General features: G+C 47.3%; 1 long non-coding RNA gene across 1 annotated transcript in view; it reads right to left on the bottom strand.

Annotated features, from left to right (window-relative positions):
• Positions 1 to 8334: 8334 nt before the first annotated feature.
• The window catches only part of LOC120940504, a 34584-nt gene continuing 22729 nt past the window's right edge, over positions 8335 to 20189 (bottom strand). Inside the window, exon 2 of the long non-coding RNA XR_005749434.1 lies at positions 8335 to 8690. This is a non-coding gene — a long non-coding RNA (uncharacterized LOC120940504). The remainder of the gene's footprint in view (positions 8691 to 20189) is intronic.

Raw genomic sequence — 20189 nt, 5'->3', positions numbered from 1 at the left:
GTGGGTACGCGAAATACAGCACCCCCTGCGACCCGGACGGCAACTGTGCGAGTGGACACGTTCTCTGGCTTTACCAGATGTTTTTGAATCAGAGTGATAGTAGTCCCGGAATCTCTTAGGCCTTGTGCTACTTGTCCATTCACTCGTACCTCCTGACGGTGATGCTGACGGTTATCCGGAGAGGCCGCTTGTATTGGGTCTGCCTCATACCAAATTCCCAGACATTCCTCAGGGCCCCCCTCGGTCTCCAGGCAGTGGGCCGCAGAGGGACGTGATGGAGTGACCTCTGTGTTGGGTGTTGTGCGTCTCCAATTGTTATTTGTAGCTCTCAAAGGGCAATAACGAGCAATATGTCCCGTGTCGCTGCAGCGATGGCACGTCACCCTAGGCGAATCCCGGGGGTAGTTGCTAGGCCCCTGAGGACGTGGTGGGACTGGGGCCCGAAACTCTGGGCGTGGGGTGACGGTTGGAGTACGCGGTTCTACCTTCTGAGCCAGCCGCATAGTACCCTGGCTTATTTTCCTTGTCTCCGCGTACTCATCTGCTAGCCGAGCCGCCTCGTTTAAGTTAGCGGGACGGCGATCTCGTACCCAGTCTTGTATGTCTGCGGTCAGGTCTTGGAAGAAATGTTCCATTAGGAACAGCTGCAATACTTCCTCCCCGGTGTTGGCCTTGCACCCTTGGACCCAAAGGGATGCCACCCTTTGTAACTGGTTGGCCCATTCCATGTGGGAGTCCACAGCCATCTTCTTGGACTCCCGGAAGCGCCGGCGGTAGGCTTCTGGAGTTACGGCGTATCGGGTTAGCAGCGCCTTTTTAACTTGCTGGTATTGTAAAATATCCTCTGGAGCAAGAGCCCGAAAGGCTTCATTGGCTTTGCCCGACAATTTCCCCGACAAAATAGTGACCCATTGGTCTGGTGGTACCTGGTGTAGTGAGCACTGCCTCTCAAAATCCGCCAAATATCCATCTATTTCCTCCTCACTTTCTACAAAAGCTTTAAATGCAGTGAACGGCATTTTCTTTCCTGTAGCAGCAGGTGGGGGGGTAGGAACTGCAGGTGTAATGGGCTGTCTCGCTTTTACCAGTTCCAGTTCTTGTCCCCTCTTCGTTTGTATCTCTTCCCTTGCTTCCCGGAACAGCTGGTTGATTAGTTCCACGGACGTTTCTGGATACAAGGATAATCTCCGCTGTACAATCCCAGTGTGATACATTTGCCTATATGTCTCAGTTTACTGCTCCCTGCTAGCCATGTCTGTAGAGGTAGAAAGGAATTTCATGTGTGATTCATTCCTCTAACAGGTTATTGAAGTGCTAATGTCCCCTCACTATTCTAAAGGTTAATTGATCTATTGTGTTGTGTGAAGAAGATCTGTGTTTACCCTTAAAAGATGTGTATTGTATCATCAGGCTAAATGATTAGAGAAGTAGTATGTTAATTATTCTGATTGCTTCAGTGTATTAATTAACTCCCCTGATGTCTTTATCTAAAGAAACGTGTCTGCATGGTCGGCTCCGACTTGTCTCCTATAATCTGTATGGGAAACCCCACTGTGTGAGGGGGGCGTTCCTAACAGGCTGTAACCACATATAAGCTGAGTTTTTGTAACATTAAAGTCTGTCTTGTTCTAGCAGTAAGCTTGGCATGTGTGGCTTTCTGGGCGATTCCAGGGATATCCCTCCTCGTGGAATATTGGGGTGATTTTCGTTATGGGAAGAAGGGAACGTTGACGGGGATATCATACCAATACCGTCACACCCAGTAATTACATCTTCTTCGCTGACCGGTGCAAGGGGCTCCGTTCCTTCCATGGATCCATCCATTTCGCCCAGCTCCAGCAGTTCAGCTATCAGCTCCCTCCGTGGTCTGTTGCTGGCGCTCCTACCACGACTCTCTAATAAATCCTTCAGTGTGGATCTTTTCAGCCTGGCGTACTGCGACTCCATTCAGCACTTGCTCTTTGGATACAAGGATCATCCCACCGCTGCCAACCAATGTAACGGCTACCCAAGTAGTGTGAGGGTCTCAGCCGTTGGAGATGTCCTTTTCCCTGGCAAGCTGCGATATGCAGGTACCGCCGGTATATCCCATCGAACGCCCTTCCAAGAAACGAGACGGGCTAGGTTTGAGGGGTCAAGCAGACTAACTTTATTTGGCATATTTCACCTGCTTATATCTGCTTACAACTGTTACAAGAACAATGACAGTTTCCGCCCCCCCTTCACCCAGTAGGGGGCTTCAACACAGACCCCCTGAAACAATGACATCTCCTTGAATTAATCACTTGACCAGTCTCTAGACGCTTCGGCACCGCAAACCACTTAACATTTCCTGGCCAGGCACATTCTTTTCTCAATAGAATTCAATTAACCTTTAAAACAATTATCACTCACACATAATCCCCATCAGCATACACCTCACAGGGGCTGTTACCTACACAAGAGAGAGTTCATTAGCTATGCGAAGGGTACATTAGCATTCAGCAATGAAAGAGACTTGTCCAATTAACCCTTTGAGTTTAGAATACAATGTGGTACATCCAATTGTGACAAGCCATGCAGTTCCTTGTAGTCCTCCCTGCATGAAAGATTATAACTGTCCCGGCAGCATGCATATGTCCGTTACATAGGCATAGGGTGTGGTCAACGGGTGATGCCACCCTGCGACCCCAACCTTTGTGACATCACATTTCTATCATGCACCGGTAATGTAATGTCACAAAGGTTGGGGTCGCAGGGTGGCATCACCCTGTGACCACGCCCTATGCCTATATAAGTCGACAGTCTGCTCAGATGCCATTACAGCGGCAGAGCTCGTGTCAACATCGAATGGAACAGAAAAAGGAAGAAGATAGCGGAAAGAAGCCCTGGGCTCCGTGGAGGAGACAGGCAGAAGAGGGAACAGAGAAGAAAGTGGAAAGAAGCCCTGGGCTCCGGAGGAGACAGGCAGAAGAGGGAACAGAGAACACAGCGGAGAGAAGCCCTGGCCCCCGGAAGAAAACGGCAAAGCCTGGATGCCCCCCCCGAATCAAAAAGAGCTTAGAAGGGGGGGGGGCCCGGCGGAAGACAGCGGAGAATCCCGGGGGGTGGCGCCCCCCCGGCAGAAAAGTACGAAGCCCGGGGCCCCGGCAGAAAAGAGAAGAGCGGGCCTACACCCCCCTTGTAAAAGAGCTTAAAGAAGAAAGGGGGGGCCCGGCAGAAGACCCCCCAGCTGACTAATAAATTATTTTAAAAATCTGTGTGGTGTTTTTTTTTTAACTTTACATTTTTACCCCAGGTGAATGGGTAGGGGTACGATTTACCCCATACTCACATAGGGTGGGGGGCTGGGATCTGGGGGCCTCCTAATTGAAGGGGGCTCCCAGATTTCGATAATCCCCCACCCGCATACCCCGACAACCAACGGCAAGGGTTGTCGGGAAGAGGCCCTTGTCCCTATCGACATAGGGACAAGAATGCTTTGGGGTGGGGGGCAGTGCCCCCCTGCCCCAAAGCACACACTCCCCCATGTTGAGGGCATGCGGTCTGGTACGGCTCAGGAGGGGGGGGCGCTCGCTCGTCCCGAACCCCATTCCTGTCCGGCCAGACTGCATGCTTGGATAAGGGTTTGGTCTGGATCTTGGGGGAACCCCACGCTGTTTTTTTCAGCGTAGGTTAACCCCTTATGATCCAGACCAAGCTGAAGGGCCTGATGTGCCATTGCAGGGGAACCCGCGCCGTTTTTTTGTTTGAAATTTGGCGCGGAGTTCCCCTTCATGGTCAGCGCAAGCTGAAAACAGTTCGGCCTTTCACGTGCGCTGACTCATGCCGTGCAAATACAGCTACGCCGCCTGGAATTTACCAAGATTTTCCCGGCGTAGTGAGACGGCGTGCGTGAAAGGACGTAATTGCCCCGCACGCATGCACAGTATGCAAATAAACCTCCCGGAGGTTTATTCCTACTTGCGGCGTACGGCGCTCAATTTCACAAAAAACACTTTCACTTTCAATTCGGCCTGGGAAACTTAAACAAACATGTCACTACACTTCCCCACTACACCCCACCCCCCCCTCCTAAAAAACTCCTTCTATTTACATTTCTAAATGCCGTACGTCAGGTCCATAGAGGCGCACCATGCGCCCTCTCCTGGGCGCACTAGGCATTATAGTAAATAAAGAAATGACAAAACGGCTTTTTCTCCTGTCTTTGCTCCATGAGTCATGAAGCAAAGGCTTGGTAAATCAGCCCCTATATCTATCTACTGTGTGCTTCACCTATAGGAGCCCCTTTTCCCTTAAAGTGGTTGTAAACCCTCAACAACCACTTTATGCTACCGATAAGCCTATATTAAGGCTTACCTGTAGCTACCCAGGATATCTCCTAAACCTGCATGGTTTAAGACAGGGATATGCAATTAGCGGACCTCCAGCTGTTGCATTACTACAAATCCCATGAGGCATAGCAAGACTGACAGCCACAAGCATGATACCCAAAGGGAGAGGCATGATGGGACTTGTAGTTTTACAACAGCTGGAGGTCCGCTAATTGCATATCCCTGGTTTAGGAGATATCCCCTGTCCCGTGCATGTGCCAATGTCATCGGCACATGTGCACTAAAGCAAACTGAAGCAATGGCACCTATGTGCCGTTACTTTAGTCCTTGTGCCGTTAGCTGGCGGCTCCATGGTGCCTGGCTACCATGCCAAGGCAGACACGAATTGAGCAAAGCAAACAAATACTTGCAGTTTAGCAGATGGATAGCCTGGTTCTATGACAGTCCAGGTAAAGGGCACACTGAGTTTAGGGAATAGTCTAATATCCGATTCAATAACAGTCCAGGTAAAAAGGCACATGACCATCAAACTGGGCAGAGGTACGTGGATCCGCAAGGTCAGTCAGGCTGGTTGGCAGGGGACGTGTCACAGGAGTCAAGCCGGATAGCTGAAACACAAGCGGAGTGCAGAGAGCCCTGAAAAAAAATCCCCATCTGGCTGAATGAGGCAGTTTATTGAACCTCTTAGACCTGTTAGAATGGGTGTAGTAGAAGTGGAGTGAGTCCATCTTGACAGAATTTTTTTGTTAAAGGCTTGTGATAATGTCACGAATGTCACGTCTACCCCAACGCAGCTGGTCAGACACTATAGCCAACTACTGTGTACTTCACCTATAGCGGCCCCCTTTCCCTTAAGACAAGCAGCCCTACCGTTACTTGGTTGCCCTCAGGACTTCTACACAATGCTATAGTGGCTGTCCACCACGCCAAGGCAGACGCAAACTGAGCAAAGCAAACAGATACTTGCAGTTTAGCAGACAGATAGCGTGGTTCTATGACAGTCCAGGTAAATCAAGATTAGCAAAAGCAGGGCAGACAAATGGGAGCCTTGATTAGGAACAATGCAGGTATACTGTCTCTATCACAAGCAAGGGATAGAGCGTTCGGTTTACTTATATCAGGTGACTGACCAGATCAATCACCTTCCAGGTGAACACAGACAGGGGGAATGCAACAACCAACACCTGGATACTGGAATGAGTAGCAGGAGCACTAAGTGATCCTGACAGATATAACAGACTATTGTAGTGTAAAAAAAACAAGCATTAAAGATAACAACTGTAGCACTACCCCCAAAGGAGCTGCTGGTTTAGATTTGGGCCTGCTGTTACCTTATTGTTCACAATGCTTGTCCTAGGGGTCCTTCTTGAATGTTCACACCAACACTTTGTGTTCTTTTTCTTCAAGGGTTTTATTAAACAAGTTCCGTTAGTTGGGTAAAGGGGTAGGGAAGATTCAGGTACTTTACTTTGCGGATCACGGGTATGATCTTGGATCCAGAGGATAAACGTTTCCGCACTGGATTCAGCAACCACTGGATAGGCCTCTTTCACTGACCTAGCAGCCGGTGCAAAGCGCATTCAAAAGTCTCTGCCACAGACTTGGTGAGTGCCGTTGAGTCATTGCACGGTCCTCTGCCACAGGATCATGTAACCACACACACACTTTGCAAAGTTCAAAAGAGATTACACAGCTCACGGTGCCAGGATCTTTCAGCCAAGCCAGCCACACGGTGAGGTAAATTGGTCCTCTAATTTAGTGGTCATCAACCCTGTCCTACAGGGCCCACTAACAGGCCAGGTTTGCAAGATAACTGAAATACATCACATCCACTCTCTCTGCTATAGAAAGGGATGTGGACCGGAAAAAAAAAGGAGAAGACACCTAATATCCTTGTAGTACAAACTCCCTCTAGTGGACCCCAACATAAAAACAAACAGGACAAAAATGCTATACATAGCAAGAGACCTTTTGTTTGTTTTAATTGTGGGAAGAAAGGCCATGATTTTGTGATAAGGAACCAGCTAGACCTCGAGGAAAGTGGCAGTTTATCCCAAAGGATCAAACACCTAAAGTTGTAGCGATAACAGGAAACAACTATGACTCACCATAGGTAGTTGGCAAACTGGTATCTGCCCATATCAACCTGTATGTTAAAGAACCTAAATACCCTCTACCATGCATTCTCGATACCGGTGCTGCCCGCACAGTTTTAAGAGCTAAAGATATTGAAAGCAAAGTTTCCTTTTTTGGGAGAAACCACCCCAAACATAGGTCTCATAGGTCAGACTGTCTTTAAAAACAACAAAACCTCTCCATTTTAGATTGGGGCAACACACAGAGGCCATCAAGTCTGTGCTAGTATCAGATGATGTTCCCATCAATCTATTTGGGGCTGATATTTTGTCAGAAATACAGCCAATTATTGAGTATACTCCAACAGGTATTGTTGTTAGTAGTGCACTGTCAGATGAGCGCCTATGTGAAATGTTGGCTCTACCATACATGACAGAGCCTGGTTGTTTTCTGGGGTTGGATTTGTTGGTGGAGGTCGATCCCAAACCTTGGGCGATTGACAAGTATGACGTGGGTCTTCTGCCAGTTCCGCCAACCACAGTAAACATCAGACCAGGGAGCGTCTTACCCCAATAACCACAATACCCTTTAAGTGTAGCTCAGATGTATAGTCTTAAAATCCAAATAGACTGGTACCTGCTGATAAAAGTTCTTACGCCAACCAAATCACCCTGTAACACCCCTTTGTTTCCAGTGGCTAAGAAGTCTGTCAAAGGTGAGGAAGCAACTTTCCATTTAGTACATGATTTAAAGGCTATCAATAAAATCATTATCAGCGATGCCCCTTTGGTACCCAACCCACACACCTTGTTGGCATCTATAACACCTAACGCAATTTTATTCAGTGTCATTGATCTAACTAATGCATTTTTTCCGGTACCACTGAACCCCCAGTGCCAGTACCTTTTTGCTTTTTCATTCCAGGGCCGACAACTGGCTTGGACATGTCTCGTTCAGGGGTCTGTGACTAGTCCCTCGGAGTACAGTTGCAAATTTGAATAGTGTTGGATCAATGGACCCCAACAAATCCAGAGGTGGTACTGCTACAGTATGTTGATGACTTGCTGCTTTGTTGCCCTGCAAGGGATGTCTGTTATCAGCATACTGTCTTATTGCTAAACCATCTGGCGTCCATGGGGAATAAAGCTAGCAAGGAGAAATTGCAGTTTTGCAAGGAGAAGGTCACCTTTTTAGGACATTGTATATCTCAGGGTACTCGGCATCTGACAACCGAGAGAATTCAGACACTGAAAGACTTGGAAACGCACGACAAACAAGAGCCATTATCGGTCTTAACTACTGTAGAGACTGGGTCCCTAACATGTCATCCACATTAGGACCCCTTTACGAAATCCCATCCCAAGCTCCCTTTCAACTGACTGATGATAACTGGTTGACCCTACAGGACTTGATTGAAGAACTCTCCAAAGCACCTGCTTTAGGTCTGCCCAACTATGACCTAACCTCCTACCTTTTCTGCTATGAAAGCAAAGGCCACGCCGCTGGAGTACTGACCCAACTACATGGATCCAGGTACTGACCCATCATGTATCTATCGACTGCCTAGATCCAGTCATTCGAGGCTCACCAGGTTGTGTACAAGCCGTAGCCGCCTGCGCTGTATTGTTACAGAAGGTAGGTGACAGTCTTGGACTCACCACTGACCCTCTATACTCCCCATTCAGTGCAAGAGATACTAAATCAAGTTCAGACAAAACACCTCTCTGCTGCCAGATTGACCAAGTATGAAGTGTCTCTCCTAACCCCATACTAACCTAACTTTGAGACGATGCACCATTTTGAACCCAGCATCTCTTCTTCCTACTGAGTAGGAAGAGAGGGGGGGGGGATAATGGTGTTAAAATCGATAACACTCAAACTTTACAGACTAACAATACTAATCTCTCTACCTCTAACCAACTTTTCGATTCAGATGGACAACATGTTGATGATCACCACAACTGTGTTTATTTGATGGAACTTGAGTCAGCAACCATTAGTTCAGTGAAGGAGGCCCCTATCCCAAATGCCAAGAACCTTTTTGTCGATGGTTCCAGGTATTACACCCCAGATGGTAAGCCACACACAGGTTATGCAGTGACCACAGTCCGTAAAATTGTCAAAAAGGTTTTCTTGTGAAAAAAAGAAATTGTCAAAAAGGTTCATTGAGTTCCACATTGTCTGCACAAGAAGCCGAGCTGTGGGCAATGGAAAGAGCTTGCGAGACCCAAGAGGTCAAAGGATCAATATCTATACAGATTCCAGGTACGCTTTCGGGATAGCTCATGATTTTGGTCCTCTCTGGAAAGCAAGCAAAAACACAAAAAGAGGGGAATTTGGGACTTTAAATGAAGCAGAAGACAGAGGGATTATGTAAAGCGTAGAAAAGTATTTATTGTGTAAAAACATAATGTCTGTATATCACATGTATAGGGTTAGCATGTGCAATACCCACATGAACATAACCAACATAGAGACATATACAAAATATCATATTGGCAATACATCACAATTAAAAAAGATCAGAACAATATACAGGGAGTGCAGAATTATTAGGCAAGTTGTATTTTTGAGGATTAATTTTATTATTGAACAACAACCATGTTCTCAATGAACCCAAAAAACTCATTAATATCAAAGCTGAATATTTTTAGAAGTAGTTTTTAGTTTGTTTTTAGTTTTAGCTATTTTAGGGGGATATCTGTGTGTGCAGGTGACTATTACTGTGCATAATTATTAGGCAACTTAACAAAAAAAATATATATACCCATTTAAATTATTTATTTTTACCAGTGAAACCAATATAACATCTCAACATTCACAAATATACATTTCTGACATTCAAAAACAAAACAAAAACAAATCAGTGACCAATATAGCCACCTTTCTTTGCAAGGACACTCAAAAGCCTGCCATCCATGGATTCTGTCAGTGTTTTGATCTGTTCACCATCAACATTGCGTGCAGCAGCAACCGCAGCCTCCCACACACTGTTCAGAGAGGTGTACTGTTTTCCCTCCTTGTAAATCTCACATTTGATGATGGACCACAGGTTCTCAATGGGGTTCAGATCAGGTGAAAAAGGAGGCCATGTCATAAGTTTTTCTTCTTTTATACCCTTTCTTGCCAGCCACGCTGTGGAGTACTTGGACGCGTGTGATGGAGCATTGTCTTGCATGAAAATCATGTTTTTCTTGAAGGATGCAGACTTCTTCCTGTACCACTGCTTGAAGAAGGTGTCTTCCAGAAACTGGCAGTAGGACTGGGAGTTGAGCTTGACTCCATCCTCAACCCAAAAAGGCCCCACAAGCTCATCTTTGATGATACCAGCCAAAACCAGTACTCCGCCACCACCTTGCTGGCGTCTGAGTCGGACTGGAGCTCTCTGCCCTTTACCAATCCAGCCACGGGCCCATCCATCTGGCCCATCAAGACTCACTCTCATTTCATCAGTCCATAAAACCTTAGAAAAATCAGTCTTGAGATATTTCTTGGCCCAGTCTTGACGTTTCAGCTTGTGTGTCTTGTTCAGTGGTGGTCGTCTTTCAGCCTTTCTTACCTTGGCCATGTCTCTGAGTATTGCACACCTTGTGCTTTTGGGCACTCCAGTGATGTTGCAGCTCTGAAATATGGCCAAACTGGTGGCAAGTGGCATCTTGGCAGCTGCACGCTTGACTTTTATCAGTTCATGGGCAGTTATTTTGCGCCTTGGTTTTTCCACACGCTTCTTGCGACCCTGTTGACTATTTTGAATGAAACGCTTGATTGTTCGATGATCACGCTTCAGAAGCTTTGCAATTTTAAGAGTGCTGCATCCCTCTGCAAGATAGCTCACTATTTTTGACTTTTCTGAGCCTGTCAAGTCCTTCTTTTGACCCATTTTGCCAAAGGAAAGGTAGTTGACTAATAATTATGCACACCTGATATAGGGTGTTGATGTCATTAGACCACACACCTTCTCATTACAGAGATGCACATCACCTAATATGCTTAATTGGTAGTAGGCTTTTGAGCCTATACAGCTTGGAGTAAGACAACATGCATAAAGAGGATGATGTGGTCAAAATACTCATTTGCCTAATAATTCTGCACTCCCTGTAGATACATTTGAACTGGGCAACACATAACAGAATATTAACCACTTAAGACCCGGACCATTATGCAGGTAAAGGACCTGGCCAGTTTTGCAATTCGGCACTGCGTCGCTTTAATGGACAATTGCACGGTCCTGCGATGTGGCTCCCAAACAAAATTGGCGTCCTTTTTTCCCCCACAAATAGAGCTTTCTTTTGGTGGTATTTGATCGCCTCTGCGGTTTTTATTTTTTGCGCTAAAAACAAAAATAGAGCGACAATTTTGAAAAAAAAAATCTATATTTTTTACTTTTTGCTATAATAAATATCCCCAAAAATATATAAAAAAATTGTTTCTCAGTTTAGGCCGATACGTATTCTTCTACATATTGTTGGTAAAAAAAATAGAGTTATTTACTGGTAACGTCTTTTCCAGTAGTCTTTCAGGACAGCCACAATGAGAGACATAGGCTCCTCCCCTTCCTCTGGAAACACTGCGCCAGCCCATAAATTCCCACTTCCCCTGCCGGACTTCAGTTTTTACAAGATCACCTCCGGCCAGCTGGGGAGACACAAGAACACATTAGTAGCATACCATCAAAACTCATTACCATGCTGCATTTCGGTTTTAAGCAAGACCCCCCAAATCACAGGGAGGGTAACTAGGGCTGTCCTGAAAGACTACTGGAAAAGACGTTACCAGTAAGTAACTCTAATTTTCGCCTTTCTACTTTCAGGACAGCCACAATGAGAGGATAAGCGAGCACTTACCAACTAGGGTGGGACTACAGCTTGCAAAACCTTTCGTCCAAAGGCCTGCTCACCTGCCGACACCAGGTCCACTCTGTAATGTTTCACGAAGGTGGAGTAGTTGGACCATGTCGCTGCCCTGCAAATCTGTTCTGGCATAGCTCCAGCCTTTTCCGCCTGAGAAGCTGCCAAAGCTCTGGTAGAGTGTGCCTTTATCCCTGTAGGGATCTCTCTACCAGCTAGGGTATAAGCCTGTTCAATGGTTGCTCTGAGCCATCTGGCAATAGTGCGATGAGGCGCTTTGTAACCCTTTCTGGCCCCAGAAAACAAAACAAATAACGAGTCTGACTTCCTAAATTCCCTTGTCAGCTCTAGGTAGTGCAGGATGCATCTCCTGACATCTAAGGTATGAAACCTCGACTCCCCCCCACCTGTGGGGTTGGGACAAAAGGAAGGTAGAACTACTTCCTGACTTCTGTGAAATTTCGCTGTAACCTTGGGCAAAAATGCTGTATCGGTCTTAAAAATTATCCGATCCAGAAAAATAACACAAAGGGGGGTCTAACGGATAAGGCCTCTATCTCGCTGACCCTCCTAGCAATAGTCACTGCAACAAAAAATACCGCCTTTAAGGTCAGTTTCTTCAGAGAACACTTGTCTAAAAGGTTCAAAGGGGGACCCGTGAGGGTCTGCAAAACTAAGGACAGGTCCCAGCTGGGGAATGGTGGGCCCTGAGCTGGTCTCTGCCTAGAGAGAGCCCTGAAAAACCTGACCACCCAAGGGTTAGAGGCCAACGTTTTTTCTAGGTGTGCACTAAGTGCTGAGATCTGTCCTTTGAGGGTACTTACAGAAAGACCCCTAGCCACACTGCAGGAATTCCAGAATGGCTGTGGGGCTCTGCACTGAACAGGAGCGTCCTATGCACCTTTTATTAAAGCAAAGCCGAACCTTCTGGTAGATCTGGCGAGTCTCCTTCCTGCTATTAAGGAGGGTGGTAATTAACCTCTCTGAAAATCCCTTGGATCTTAGGATGCCCTCCTCAGTAGCCAGGCCGCTAGTCTCCACTTGTGCACCTGAGGGCAGAGAACTGGGCCCTGCGAGAGGAGATCCTATTGGGGGGGGGTAGGAGAAGGGGAGGTTCTACAGCCAGCTGCTTGAGCACAGAGAACCATGCCCTCTTGGGCCAATGTGGTGCCACTAAGATCAGGGAAGTGCTTTCCAGCTGAAACTTCCTCAGAACTGCGGGCAATAATACCGGTGGTGGGAATGCGTAGTACATCTTGAACTGCCAGCTCTGGGACAGTGCGTCCACTCCCAGTGCTCCCTCTCCTTGGTTTAGAGAGAAAAATAAATAAAAAAAGAGAGCCTTCACATTTTCTTTTGACGCGTATAGGTCCACCTTCGGAGGTCCCCATCTCTTGACCAAGAGACCGAAGACCTCCTGATTGAGGACCCACTCGCTCTCCCTCAGTTGCTTCCGACTGAGAAAGTCTGCCAACACATTTGTAAATAGGGGGAACCAACCTAATCAGGGCACTGAGAACTAAACTAATTATTAAAAACAAAATATACTAAGCAGCAGCCACGACTATTAGTGCTCACACACTGATACAAGTTAAAAAAAGGGGGGTTTAATGGCGCTTACTGATAATAAAAAAAAAATATATATATATATATAAAACATAATAACAATTCCTGTGAGTCATAAAAATGTGTTCCACTCCAAAAGATAACCGCCCAGGTGTATCCAATATAAAGTGCAATTGTGCGAATGCTATAAATAAACCAATTGCTAAAGAACAAATACACCAATTCCTGTGTGTCTAAATGCGTTCCACTCCAAATGAAATAAAGACCGCCCAGCATCAACCAGATAATGTGGAGGGTGATGGGAGTGATAAATTAATGGAGAATACCTAATATGGTAAACAAAGGTGCCACCAAGAGCACAGTGCTAATGAGGTAAGTAATTAAGTGAAAATAAATAATCATAAATAATGTGACCAATACACAAAGTGAAAAAAATTGTTATTCTTCCTTTTCACTAAATAACCAATAATTAATGATTACAAATTATAATGATTAATAAAAATCCTATTAATATAATTATAATAAATGTGAACAAAGTGCATATGATGCTATATCCACTGAAAGTGTAATGTAATATAAATCAAAAAAATCATGCAATAAGTTCATTCCAGTGAAACAGTCTTGAAGAATAACTCCTTGATAATGAATAATGTCCAATATCATGCAAGAGTGAAAAAACCCAGGTCCATTTAATTTCTGAAGTAAAAGTGTCACACAACAATCCACCGCAGAATCGGTCACAATAAAAGTGCTTCAAACGACAATAACCTTCCAAAAGTGCATAGGTGTTTCCAAAAAAGTGCTCAGCTTCACAAACGATCCCACTCGGTGAATGACATGCAGAAAAAAGGTCAGTTTCCTCAAGCCTCTTACCTGAAGGAGGCTTACAATACTTGAGGAATATGACCTTTTTTCTGCATGTCATTCACTGAGTGGGGTCGTTTGTGAAGCTGAGCACATTTTTGGAAACACCTATGCACTTTTGGAAGGTTATTGTCGTTTGAAGCACCTTTATTGTGACCGATTCTGCGGTGGATTGTTGTGTGACACTTTTACTTCAGAAATTAAATGGACCTGGGTTTTTTCACTCTTGCATGATATTGGACATTATTCATTATCAATGAGTTATTCTTCAAGACTGTTTCACTGGAATGAACTTATTGCATGATTTTTTTGATTTATATTACATTACACTTTCAGTGGATATAGCATCATATGCACTTTGTTCACATTTATTATAATTATATTAATAGGATTTTTATTAATCATTATAATTTGTAATCATTAATTATTGGTTATTTAGTGAAAAGGAAGAATAACAATTTTTTTCACTTTGTGTATTGGTCACATTATTTATGATTATTTATTTTCACTTAATTACTTACCTCATTAGCACTGTGCTCTTGGTGGCACCTTTGTTTACCATATTAGGTATTCTCCATTAATTTATCACTCCCATCACCCTCCACATTATCTGGTGGATGCTGGGGGGTCTTTATTTCATTTGGAGTGGAACAAATTTAGACACACAGGAATTGGTGTATTTGTTCATTAGCAATTGGTTTATTTATAGCATTCGCACAATTGCACTTTATATTGGATACACCTGGGCGGTTATCTTTTGGAGTGGAACACATTTTTTTGACTCACAGGAATTGTTATCACGTTTATATATATTTTTTTATTTTATTATCAGCAAGCGCCATTACACCCCCTATTTTTAACTGCTAACACATTCTTCTCGCCTCTCAGAAAGACTGCTGAGAGTGAGAGAGTGTTGATCTCGGCCCAGCCCAGGATGTCCGTTGCTAGGGCCGATAGAACTCCGCTCCTCGTGCCGCCATGTTTGTTTAGGTAGACTACGGCCGAGGAATTGTCCGACCTCACCTGAGTGTGGTGTCCCCGGAGTTCTTCTTGGAAAAATCTGAGGGTTAGCCCCACTGCCCTCAGCTCCTTCCAATTGGATGATCTCTTCAGATCTTCGAACCCCCAGGTGCCCTGAACTGGAAGGGACCCCAGGTGAGCCCCCCAGCCCTTGCCACTTGCGTCTGTGGTTACTACCCGAGACACCGGGATAAGCCACAGCCGGCCCTGCGACAGGTTTGTAACCTTCCTTCACCACCAGAGGGATCTTTTTACCTGATCTGGAACCTGAACCAATGTGTCTAGAGCCTTTAGACTGTGGTCCCAAACCCTCAGGACGAAGGCCTGCAGGGGGTGAAAGTGTAGTCCTGCCCATTGGACTGCTGGGAGGGTGGATGTCAGCAGACCTAGAGTTGACATTAGAGATCTTATCGGGACCTGCTGGTTGCCTTGTAGGAGGGCCCGGCTCTGTCTAACTTTAAGACCTTCTCTGTTGGGAGAAACACTCTTAAGAGTGTTGAGTCCAACCAGAATCCCAGGTATGTGATACGCTGTGAGGGGATGAGACTGGATTTCTCCAAGTTCAGTAGCTACCCCAGGTCCGTTAGGACTTTTATCGTCATCTCCAGATCCTTGGAAAGCTGTTCTGGGGAAGCCGCAAACAGGAGCAGGTCGTCCAGGTACGCTATGATGGACACTCCCTGGAGTCGCAGAAACGCCACGGGTTCTGCCAAGACCTTGGTAAAGATGCGGGGAAATGAGGATAGCCCGAATGGCAGAGCCTGGAACTGCAGGTGTACAATTGTTCCATCTAGGTCTACCGCTAGACGCAGGAAACTCTGGGAGTTTTCTGCGATCGGGACGTGTAGGTACGCGTCCCTGAGGTCCAGAGATACCATGAAGCAGTTGTGGGGGAGAAGGGCCCTGACTGTGAATATCGACTCCATGCGGAACCGCTTGTAGGTAATTGACCTGTTCAGGATTAGTCAAAATTTTCCGGAAGGCTTCTTTACAACAAATATGTGTGAATAGAATCCCTTCCCCTCTTTTGCCTCTGGAACTCTGCGGACCACGCTTTGGTCTTCCAGATCCCTTAGGGCCCCAAGCAAGGCTTCGGACTTTTCTCTGCACTTGGGTAAGTGTGTAATCGGGTATCTCTGGGGGGGGGGGGGGGGGGAAGACTTGCAAACTCTAGATGATACCCCCTTCTTATGACCTCCAGGATGAACCGGTTGGGAGAAATTGCCTCCCATTGTGGGAGGAATGTCCCCAGTCTTCCTCCCACCCTGACTGGGGAGTCATTGTTTTTTGCGGGGCTGCTCAGGAGGGCGAAAAATCGCCCCTCCTCTGCCCCTGCCTTTCGGGGTCCAAGGCTTCTTCTACCCCTCAGGTTTGGGTGCCCCCTCTGTCTTTTTGGATGAAACCCCTTCTTTGACTGAACCGGGGCCTTTCGTTTGATAGGAAAGGATTTCTTCTTATCTGCCGTGTGGTCTAGAACGGCTTCTAGACCTGGGCCAAAGAGTAGGTCACCAGTCAGGGGTATCCCGCATACCTTGGCCTTAGGGGCGCTGTCACCCGGCCAAGTTTTGAGCCAGAGGGCTCTTCTGGCAGAGTTGGCCAGGGCCGCTGACCTGGCAGTCATGCGGATAGATTCTGCTGAGGCGTCAGCTATAAAAGCAATACCTCGCAGGATTGTGGGAAAGGAGGACAAGATAGTATCCTTAGCTGTACTGGCCTCAATGTGCTCCTGGATTTAGTTGAGCTAGTGCTCTAAGTTGCGGGCCACAACTGTAACAGCCATCTCTGGCTTTAAGTTACCCATGGTAGAGTCCCATGTCTTTTTAAGAAGGGAGTCTATCCCTTTGTCCATCACATCAGCTAAAGCCCCCCATGTCCTCGAACGCTAGGTCCGTGTTTCTGGAGACCTGGGAGAAGGCTGCGTCTAATTTGGGGGTCTTATTCCAAAATAGACGCCGGGTCCTCTGAAAAGGGAAACCTTCTTTTAAGGGACCTGGAAAAGAAGGGTTTTCTCTCGGGATCCTCCCATTCCTTTTTAACTGTGTTAACCAATACCTCATGTACTGGGAAGACTCTTTTCTCCTGATCCCCCAGACCCTGATACATTTGGTCATGGAGGGATTTAGGGGCATATCCACAAAAAGCCGGCGCAACTTAAAAAATCCCATTTAAGTTACACTGCCTTAAAATTTCTACCTAAGTGCCCGATCCACAAAGCACTTACCTAGAAATTTCAGGCTGTGTAACTTAAATCCGGCCGGCGTAAGGTGTTTCTCTTCATCAGGGGGCGATTCCCATTTAAATGAGGCACGCTCCTGCGCCGGCCGTACTGCGCATGCGCGAAGTTACGTTACGCCGAGTTTTGTGGATCGCGCCGGGTAAAAAAAAGTTGCGTCGAAAAAAAAAAAGAAATTGACAGCGTCGCTCGGCATGCATTCCTGAGGGAGAACTCCATGCCAATTTTCAAAGAAAAAAACGGCATGGGTTCCCCCCCCAGGAGCATACCAGGCCCTTAGGTCTGGTACCCACCATCATGCTCCGGTAGGTACCCACGTGGGAAGGCACCCACCACGTGGGTACCTACCGGAGCATGATGGGACGTTGATGCCTATATAAATCGGATGCAAGGTGCGCTTCCATCATTGCAGCGAGAAGAGGCGTCGGGTCAACATCAGAAGAAGGGAGAAGAAGAGAAGAGAAGAAGATGACGTCACAGGCTGGCTGCCTGCTAGTAATTGAGCTAACACACGAAGATAGCAGGCAGCCAGCGCTGAAGGAGAAGGCCCCGGACAGCTGGAGAAGAACCGGGGTGCGCCGAGTCAACAGCGGAGAGCGGCGAAGATAGAAGAAGACCCCCGGAGAGCGGAGAAGACCCCTCCGGGGAGAGCGGAAGAAGAAGCCCCCCCGGAGAGCGGAGAAGACCCCCCCCCCGAGAGCGGAAGAAGAAGCCCCCCCTGGTATTAGAGCTAAAGAAGACAGGGGGGGCCTCCGGAGCAGACTAATAAATGATTTTAAAAACCCTTGTGTCGTGTGTTTAATAATTATCACTTTGCCTCCAGGTGAATGGGTAGGGGTACGATGTACCCCATATCCATTCACTTAGGGTGGGGGGCCGGTATCTGGGGGCCCCCTTATTTGAGGGGACTCCCAGATTCCGATAAGCCCCCGCCCGCAGACCCCGACAAACAACGGCCAGGGTTGTCGGGAAGAGGTCCTGTCCTCATCAACATGGGGACAGGGTGCTCTGGGGTGGGGGGGCCCGCAGTGCGCCCCCCTGCCCCAGTGCACCCAACCCCCCCATGTTGAGGGAATGCGGCCTGGTACGGCTCAGGAGGGGGGGGGGGGCGCTCGCTCGTCCCCACTCCCACTCCTGGCCGGCCGGGTAGCGTGCTTTGAATACGGGTCTGGTATGGATTGTAGGGGACCCCCTACGTCGATTTTTCGGCGTAGGGGGGTCTCCTTACAACCCATATCAGACCTAAGGGCCTGGTATGCTCCTGGGGGGGAACCCATGCCGGTTTTGATTTTACAAATTGCCGTGGAGTTCTCCCTCAGGAATGCATACCAAATGCCGACGCTAGAATTGGCGGGAATCCAAGTCGGATCCCCGTCACCTCTATGACGCGCTCGCTTGAATGTGCTTTTACATGGTGTTACTAACTTTACACTTTGTAAAAGCAGCCCTAATTTTACACTTGCAAACTAAAACTTACGCCGAAAAAACGAAGCTGAAAAGCTTTGTGGATCGCCGTAAGTGCTAATTTGCATACCCGAAGCGGCATTTCGACTCGAAATGCCCCCAGCGGCGGATGCGGTACTGCATCCTAAGATCTGACAGTTTAAGTCCCTTACACATGTAGGATCTTCTGCCTAACTTTGGAAAACTGATTCTGTGGATCAGTTCCAAAGTTAGAACCAGGGATACGACGGCGTACGCCGGCGTATCCCTTTTGAGGATATGGCCCAAGGTCTTTTTGTCAGTCTGGATACAGAGGGTCGTGTAAAATTGCCCCCAAGAGGTCCTCTACCTCATCCAGGGACAACTTATATCTGGAGGGCTTGCCGGATTCCCCATTCTGGCCCTCCTCCTCTGAGCCCTGAGAATCAGAGGTAGCACTATCTGGACGTGCCTGTTCAACGCCGGATTGACCTGAAGCCTCCTCTGCCCTCTGTGTAGTGGCAGGTGCAGAGCCCTGAACCAGCAGAGGGGTTGTATCCTGAGAGACGGGATTAGAAGGGAGTTGAAATTTTTCAAAGAAACTCTTAAAGGATGAAAAGGTGGACGAAAGTTCCTTTACGGAAGCAGCTAGTCCTGACTCCCACTCTGAATCCCCCTCTCTAACTAGGGTGTCTATACAGTCCCTACATAGGACTTTTGCCCATGACTCCCCTAGAATATCCCTACAGGAGGCACACTTCCTTCTGAAGGTATGGGATGACTTTGACTTGTCAATAGCTTTCTACAAAACACTGTACAAAAATGCAGAAAACAATCAGAAAAAATGGGCAGACAGATACAACCCGGGGAGTGCACTGACCCTCTATCCTGCAGGGATCAGAGCCCCCCCCCTGACCACCCAGGGGAATTGCCCCCCCCACATAGACAGGAACCATGTATGGAGGGGAATTCCTAGGTAGAGAGGAACCCTCCCCAGGGCACGCTTACCTTAGGAAGGCTGGAGGTAGTGTCACTGGGTGTCGTTTGAGCGTCTGCTTCCGACATGACTGCAGGTGGTTGCTGCCACGGGGTCCTACGCTGCCTGTGCGCGTTCCCGACTCTCTCCAGCGTGTGCCTGGTCTTCGATCAGCTCCGCAACCCGGAACCGGAAGTCACGGGTCAAAGGGGAAGCATCCGCCCTCCGCTGGAAATTACGTCACCCGCCGTCCAGCCCACTGGTTCCAAAAAAACGCGGCCTGTTTAAACAACAGGGAGAGCCAGGATGCCACCGTGCTGCGGCCGCGATAGGGGACCCCCTCAGCCTGCTGCCGCGCTCGTCAAAGATGGGGTGGCTCCAGATGGCGGGTAAGTACCACACCTATTAGTACCCTAGAAGCCCCAGCTTCTTTCCAGGTTCAAAAACGGCCTCAGTCCCCTGACTGACCAGCCTGGTTCCAAGCACAGTGTCTCCCCTCCAGATGAAACACTAACAACTGAAGTCTGGCAGGGGGAAGTGAGAATTTATGGGCTGGCGCAGTGTTTCCAGAGGAAGGGGAGGAGCCTATGTCTCATTGTGGCTGTCCTGAAAGACGAAAATCGCAATAAGCTTTTATTGATTGGTTTGCGCAAAAGTTACAGCGTTTACAAAATAGGGGATAATTTTATGGCATTTCTATTAATATTTTTTTTTTACTAGTAATGGCGGCGATCAGCGATTTTTTTCGTGACTGCGACATTATGGTAGACACATTTGACAAATTTTTGGGACCAGTGTAATTTTTACAGCGAAAAGTGCTAAAAAAATGCACTGATTACTGTGAAAATGGCAGTGAAGGGGTTAACCACTAG

Source organism: Rana temporaria, chromosome 5 (assembly GCF_905171775.1).
Source record: "Rana temporaria chromosome 5, aRanTem1.1, whole genome shotgun sequence".
Lineage (NCBI taxonomy): Eukaryota > Metazoa > Chordata > Amphibia > Anura > Ranidae > Rana > Rana temporaria.
Note: the sequence above shows the minus strand (reverse complement) of the source record. Positions and strands in the feature narration are given on the sequence as shown.